At 37.9% G+C, this 8,131-nt stretch overlaps 1 long non-coding RNA gene across 2 annotated transcripts; it reads left to right on the top strand.

The window, feature by feature from the left end:
- The first annotated feature begins 386 nt into the window (after positions 1–386).
- Positions 387–1,506, top strand: LOC131981427 (uncharacterized). Of its 2 annotated transcripts, none has more exons than XR_009395307.1 (3): positions 387–504; positions 918–965; positions 1,254–1,506. It is a non-coding gene; the product is annotated as an uncharacterized LOC131981427 (long non-coding RNA). The 2 variants fall into 2 exon arrangements; XR_009395306.1 differs by having other exon boundaries at positions 1,240–1,506.
- Positions 1,507–8,131: the final 6,625 nt, after the last annotated feature.

Here is an 8,131-nt window from a genome sequence, read left to right as displayed (position 1 = left end):
GGCTGCAAGACAAACAGAGCTGGCCTTCTTGCTGTTGGACTAGTAAGTAATATTAGCTGGCTTGCTGTCTTGTGTTGTTGTACTTGATGGATTGCCGTGTTAGCTAGTTTTGATTATAGGAAAGGTAATTATAAAATATATGTGTGTACAGCTGTTCATATTGACACCATTTTCTGTTTTTAGCATTATCAACAGGTCATCAAAATGTGACGCACTGTTGAGCGAGGGAGCAAGTGCCATGACCAGTGTCCTGCCTGAACTGGAGCCAGCCAAGTGGGCAGTGGTACTGGGCTCAGCAGCCTCTACGGACATCATGGCAAGGGCAAAAAGACTGAAGAGGACGTTGATGTGGGAAGCTAAGAAGAGAAACAAAAGAGAGATCAAGCAAGAAGCTGCAAGACGAGTAAATGCCGGACAAGCTTTTAGTAATTGGTGAGAGCTTCACGAAATAAAAGGCTGCAAGACAAACAGAGCTGCAGAGCTGGCCATCTTGCTGTTGGACTAGTAAGTAATATTAGCTGGCTTGCTGTGTTTTGTGTTGTTGTACTTGATGGATTGCCCTGTTAGCTAGTTTTGATCAAACGTAAGGAAATCATAAACAATTTCTGTGTGTACAGCTGTTCATATTTAAAGCAGTTTCTAAATTGTACCGTAGGGATGTTAAATCACAAAAAATACCAATTATACGTAATTTTGATTGACAAACACAAATATGGATAAGAGCATGTACCAGAACATGCAAGTCTGCTTCTTACTGTCTTTTGATATCAGTCTTGTTAAGGTACAGGTGGCTGATAGCGGCTCTGTAAATGTTTATATGCAGATGACTGCACCCTTCAGATCACTAATTACACATAATGTAGTGTTTAAGGTGGTGTCTGATACAGAAATTTACTGATCTCAAATATGGTTTTCAGTGAACCATACTGGTTTGCAGAGCAGATTTTCAACATCAAAATCTCTGGGTAAGTGGCTCTTTGTTTTTGTAGTAATTCATCTTCAGACACATATTAAAATAACAAAGATACAGACATATAGAAATGTTCACTTATTATTACAACAGCAATGAATTGTTCGCCTATTACTTCCCCTGAAGCCCAGGCATGGAAATGTTCCACATCAAGAAAAACAAAAACAAGAAAACAACCATGACATATGAATACTGCCCTAAAGCATATTAATGCTGAAAACAGTGTGGAATTCAAATATTAGCCCTGCATCTCTTGCCTCCGCAAACAGGTTTTTCTCTTCAGCTGCAGGATTTATGCCTCACTGTGGCCTTCAGAAATAAAGTAAAGACCACTTTAATGACTTGCCGGAGCAATGCAACATTCCACCTACTGCTCTCGACTGCACCTTAGTGATTTACCTGCCAACAGGACTTCATGTACATCCAAGAGGTGAGAGCAGAACAGAGCAAGGTGTGTAACTTGCTGCAGCCACCCATCATGTAGAAATCCTTATGGTTGTTCACTTGCTCTGCCAATTTAAATGAAATAAAAGCCTTTTTTTTCTCGTGACTGAATAATATTTTGCAGGTCATGGCAGAAATCTGTAAGATGTGTGCTCCTTTTTGTGCATGCATATTTGTATTAGTAAAATAATTATGTACTGCTCTGCTGCGGTGATAGCTGAAGGTGAAGGTTCTGCGCAACAACTGCTCCATTATTCACGTCATTATGGATAAGAATGCACATCGCACTGCAAAGGGTTATTTGCACCAATGAAGGCTTCTTAAAAATAATTATAATTTCACCCACCCCACCTATCTGTTGACAAAGCTTTTGTGTAAGATACAGTCAGGTCTGCCATTAGGAAATACATGTGTCAGATATCTTAACATTATGAGAATTATAGTTTATCTTTGATAATGTACAGAGTGTACTCTGTTGTTGGATTAAGCGGAATGAGTCACACCTTTGCCTGACACTGGTAGTTAGACAAAGAACTGCACAACAGACAAAGCTGGCAGTGTATTCAGAGGGAGAGATAGATAAATAGGCAGGAAGATAGATATAAGGATATTTTGAGACATAGATAGATAGATAGATAGATAGATAGATAGATAGATATTTTGAGACATAGATAGATAGATAGATAGATAGATAGATAGATAGATAGATAGATATATTGAGACATAGATAGATAGATAGATAGATAGATAGATGGATAGATAGATAGATAGATAGACAAATGCACATTTTTCAGAGTCTCTCAGATGTGAGAAAGGCTCAAGTGTGGCTGCTGCTCACAAAGAAGTTGAAGCAGAGAAATGCCACAGCGCACGCTGAGTGACGTCAACCAGGAGGCCCCGTGGGGATGAGGTGAGTCAGAGCCAGGGCCGCGGCCTCGCCAGCTCTCCGCAGCCATGAGCGCGTCATCACCAGTCTCACTGACACCCTCTCACATTTCTCTGCATCTGCTTCAATGTGCCTCTGCCTCCCTCCATCCCTCCGCCTCCTCAAGAGGATCTCTTCACATCCATGGCATACGCCAGTCCTAGCTATGCCTGTCTGTCTTTGTCTCTCTCCACACTTTGGGGTGGGTACTCATCAAGCATGAAATCTTTTATATCTAATGAAGATAAAAGCTTTCTGTTTTTTGTTTTTTTTTTGTAAATGTTATTTACTGAGGGAAAAAAAGAGGTAACATACAAGACAGCGCCGAGGGTTTGTCATTAGGTGAAAAGGTTGTTTTTAAAAAAATGCCTTGACATTGTGAAAATGATACTTTTGTATTGGTACAAACAACAGCGCAGTTTGTTGGTGCAAGAAGAGCAGTGAGTCACACCTTTGCTCAACACTGGTAGTTAGACAAAGAACAGCTCAACAGACCAACATCTTCTAATATCCCCCAGACCTAACCATGTACAGGTTAAGAGAGCAAATGCCTCTGTATCTCAGCAGTGTAGGTTTATGCTGATAAGGAGCTCATTAATGCAGGGTATACTGTTAGTGATGGATCAGGGCTGGCAGATCTGAGCTGCGATGATTCACCCATCACTAGCAGAACAACACTTTAAATATTTTTGAGGAACCGCTCAGACACAACGTACCCAGTAAACCTCCAGCGTTTAAGCCACCCAGGGTCTCTCCTAACAGCCAGCACTTATTGGAAATATTGAAAAAAATAAAAATCTCAAAACAAGAATTTCTGACTAATATCACAGCCATTAAAGTATCCAAGACTTACAGAGCAGCACCAGTTATTTAAGCTGCTACCACTCTCTGACATCAATATAAAGGCAAATACAATCTATATATTTTTTTTTAAAATAGTGGTAAATGTAAACAGGTCTCAGGTCACACTAGAGTTGGAACACTTAGCCAATTGACAGAAAAGTATCATTATCATCACCAAGAAGATTGATTATTTTTTCTGTTGTTTGTTTTAATACCTTTCACCAGATCCAATTCCCTGTGAAATGAGGTGACACGATCTACAACACGATCTAGTCCTCCCCCCAAAAAAACAAAATGGATTGTTTTTTTTTTTTTACAACAGCTTAAAATAGCTCATATTTCATTTAGTTAATGGTGCCCTCTAGTAGCTGTAGTAATTATAAAGGACGCCAAGGCAAAGTAATGTTTGAAGTGCAAAAGCAAAGGCAGAAGGGAGGATATGAACTATAAAGACTGACAAGGTCCGCTTAGGGTGGATCTGTCAAGTAAACACGTCTTTGTCCCAGGAGACCAGCACTCATATCCCATCTGAAACCAAAAGTCAACATTGTTTCTTCAAGTTATGACTCAACTGTAAACCTCACCCCTTCATAACTACCTCACTTTTAGTAGCTGCATGCATTTCTTTTATTTATTTATTTGCTACACTTAAGCTGTGGAAAAAAGTATTTAAATCCCTCACTTAAGTAAAAGTACTAATACCACACTGCAGAATAATAAGTAAAGTCAAAACTTACTGAAGTAAAAGTACAAAAGTAAAAATCAAAATGTACTTAAAGTATCAAAAGTAAAAGTACTCGTTCCGCAGAATGTCCTCACTCAGATATATCGTCTAAATATATTATTAGATCATTTGTTGTGATGTATTTATGTAAGCAGCGTTTGAATTTTGTAAAGGTAGGGCTCCTTTTAACTATATATACTGTTATGAGGTTTAATTTATAAAACTGCGTAATCATTTTAAATTGATGTTTTTTTGTTAAATCTTGACCTGAAAGGTTTAGAACTGTCAGCTTAATGTGGTGGAGTAAAGTATAAAGTTACATAAAATGGAAATACTCAAGTAAAGTACAAGTACGTCAAAATTGTACTTAAGTACAGTACTCGAGTTAAGCCCAACCTTAAACAAGTAGTTTTGTTGCCTAAACCTAACCAAACAACCACCATTTCACAACATGTAGCAATGTTTTTTGTTTTAGCAAAGGCACAAGACATTGAAAGAGCCCATCATGCATCCTTTTTTGTTGATTTGTAAAAAAACAATCAGCTGATTAATTAATAACGAATATAATCATTAGTTGCATCCCGTTCCTAATAATCAAAAATACATGCATAAATGAATTAATTAATATTAGGACTAATGTTCGTGTTCCTACCAGGGTGGACATGTGCTTGGTTTTATTGAATACATTTCTCAGTTTACTGCTTTTTCTACATCTAATAGTATCAAGCAGAAATGAAAACAATATCAATACTACATTTTTTTCTCTGGGAAAAAAGAGACAAATTTGCTTTGCTAGAGGAGAACACACTCTGAAATGGACCAGAGATTTTAATCTGGACAAAATCAACAACTGTCAGGATCTGACTTGTCAGAATTTCTGTGAAAAACAATAACTTTCCCCAACATTTTTTTTCAAAACTGTCAAACACAGAATTGAATGTTTTTGCATATACGGCCAGCTCTTCTGACGTGCAGTTTTACTGAAAGATACCAGTTGCTGGGCTCTGCAGGGTGGCAGTGCTGTGATGGCACAGACAAGCCTCTAGTTGGGAGGATTGCAGATAGCGAGAAACAGACTTAATTTTTATATTAACTTCCTTCCAATTGGTTGACGCCTGTCTGCAAGCTGCCTGCAACGTGTTCAAGTTCCATTCATGCCAGGTAGAGCATGCTCAGCTAGGGGGAGCATGAGGGTGTCTGCTGGGGGAGGGGTGGTGGCGGTGGCGGTGTGGGGGGGTGCTGTTGGGTTGAGAGCGGGGTGGGGGAAGTAGCTTGCCCGGAGAAAGAGGTCTGCACCACATACAACATTCAAGCGGACATCTGACGTCAGAGCATCAATAATTAAAGCATTTTATTCATAGCCTGGGAGAAAAAGAATCAATTGACAAATCACATATTCACTTTGAGTTACTTCAAACGGTGAGACAATTAAAATGCACAACATGTCTGTGCTTTGTGTGTGTGTGTGTGTGTGTGTGTGTGTGTGTGTGTGTGTGTGTGTGTGTGTGAGATGCTATGTACACACTTTTCTATTTATAGCTTTCATGTTCTTTAGGATACACTCCCCAATATATATATGGCAAAGGCAGACATGGGAATCGTGACTCACTTTTTTTTTCTCCTACTCGTCTGCCCTTGCTTTGTGATTGGTTTTAAGATGCATTCAGCCATTGTATTTATCCCATCTATCATGCTCTGACATGGCAACTTCCTCATTTGTATTTCATGTATTGCTGTGCATGCTATCTAACAGTATTCACATTTTTGGTACATTATATTTTCAGATTTTATGTATGTGGTTCACTCACATGAACCCTGGTTCACTGCAGACAAATCAACCTTGTTGTTCAGCTTCATATAGCTTGTATATGTTCTGTAGAGATGCAGGAATTCATCAAACAAATAAAGTAAAAGATAAATATTTAAGACAGCAAGTTGTGCAAAACAATTTTCTGAAATCCCTCTTAAACTGTCTCACATTAAAGGGTGAACATTAAAATCATAAAGAAATCACTTTTAATAACTAAGCTACCACTTAGTATAATATATAATATATAATATATAATATATATATATATATATATAAGTATAACCATATGATGAGAAAAATGCTGCAGGTCAACACACTGAACTAATGCATGTATTAGGATAAAAGCTATCAACATCTTATGTTCTACATGAGAGAGATGTTCTGTTTCGTTCCTTGTAATCTATTTTTGGTATTTTACCAAATACGTTATGATTTAGTCGTCCTTGTCTCATTGTTGAGTATAAATAAGCAACATATCCCGATATAACTGTTCCTAAGATGGCTTGTGAAAATGGTTTGTGCAGTATTTTACAAATTATAGCAGTTCTATTTAACATTGAGAAACAGTTTCTCAAAATGAACACCCAATTTGAATGTTATCAGACGGTTTAATGGGTGTTATCAGTGGTTTCAGGCATACTTGCATTTATTTGAATTTCTAAACCCTTTAAAATCTTTCATAACGCCTAACCGGGATTTTAAATTTGTTTTTGCCATATCCTTGGAGAAGTTGCTTTGTAGCGTAATCAGAAGCAAACTGAGGCCTTTTATCTAAACGGAACCGCTTTATATTCAGCAATTGAATCGGCTGATAACAACCTTCCCAACCTGCCAGCAGGTGGAGTGAGTCCCTACTAATAACCGCTGATATCAACCATTTGATCATCAGTCAACATTCAAACGAGTTGCTGCTTGGTTAAGTTAATGAAAAGGATCATGGAAAAAAAAAGATGATGGTTTGAGGTTAAAGTACCTATTTTCAGTAATGAGCCCAACTTAAAATGTGGCGTAATTATGTACAGAAATTAAGGTTAACTTACTAACGTAACATAAAACAAAAACAATGACAACATTGACGCTGGTCTTCTGGGTGAAAGCCAGGTTAAGCTCAGTAACTAAAGCCTTGTACTCTTTTTTGTTGTTGTTTATTTCACATAAAAATCAAACCGAAGTCTGAATAAAAACATATTGTGATTTTAAGGTGGGTCATATGGCAATGGCCTCTGTTTCCTGGTTGGGCACAGTGATTTTGTACAAAAACGAATTACATGTAAAATGTTATTCGGGATCTTTAGAGATGCAGATTTTATTAACTTTGGACAGACGACTTTTAATAAGCTGTATTCTGTCTTTATGCTAAGCTAAAATAAGCTAATCAGATGCTGGCAGTAGCTTCATATTTATCATACAGACAGTGGCATCATTAACTCTCAACGAGAAAGCAAATGCGCGTATTTCCTGAAATATCAACTTACTTTTGAAATACATCTTTAGATGCCTAAAATACTACAAACTTTTTCCTTTTTTCCAAACATTTAACTACAGGCCAGTTTCATCAGTCAGTGGTCATGGAAATGCTCAGGAAAAAAAAAAAGAAGCATGTGCTGAATGGATAGGCATCAAGATTTCAGAGAAGTTTTCAACTGTAAAACATTAAACTATATGAATGTTGACTTCATTGACTTGCTGAGCATGTCCTCTGTTTTGCCTTTCTGACCGTCTTTGGCCTGCGTGCCGGCCTGCCCCTGACCTAATCTGACCCAAGCTCTGTCTTTGCCAGTTGCTGCATCCCGGCCTTTGCCCTTTGCACATCCCGAGACACTTCTGGATGCTGTTTCTGGGGGTTGAGAGCATGTTTGTATTATGGTTAGAATGTTGTGGTAAGCTTTATTTAAAAGAGGACAATATCACTGTCACCTCCGAGCTGAGTCAAAGCGAAACAACACAAGAGTCAAACAGATGCCTGCGGAGTTCAAGACAACAATACAAAGTAGAAAAAAACTGCCAGTGAAGTGTTTCTTTGACAAAATCTTCAGCTATTTCACATAGAAAGAGCTCAGTGAAAGTAGGTAAATTAACTCAATCTCCATGTTGACTCTATCAATTGGTTAAATGGGATGTTTTTATAAGAAATTTGAATAATCTGATCCTGACTGTTCTCTAACTTTTGACTACTTTTCAATTTTTTGCACATTTAGATTTTTGAATCCATCTCGTTTATGACTTTGAAACCCTGTTTCCCAGGAAATATGTTAAAATACTACTAATTTGTTTTGCCAGATATGTTTTGAGGGAAATTTAATGGCTGCCTGGATTATGAGCAGTGGCAAGAGAGTGCTGTCCAGAAAAATGTTCTTGTATGTTTATGTAGCACACTGAAGTTGTCAGGAGATGATCAGGGTGGGTGGGAGGTGT

Source organism: Centropristis striata, chromosome 2, assembly GCF_030273125.1.
Source record: "Centropristis striata isolate RG_2023a ecotype Rhode Island chromosome 2, C.striata_1.0, whole genome shotgun sequence".
Classification (NCBI taxonomy): Eukaryota; Metazoa; Chordata; class Actinopteri; order Perciformes; family Serranidae; genus Centropristis; species Centropristis striata.
This window is presented reverse-complemented; position numbering and strand designations above follow the sequence as displayed.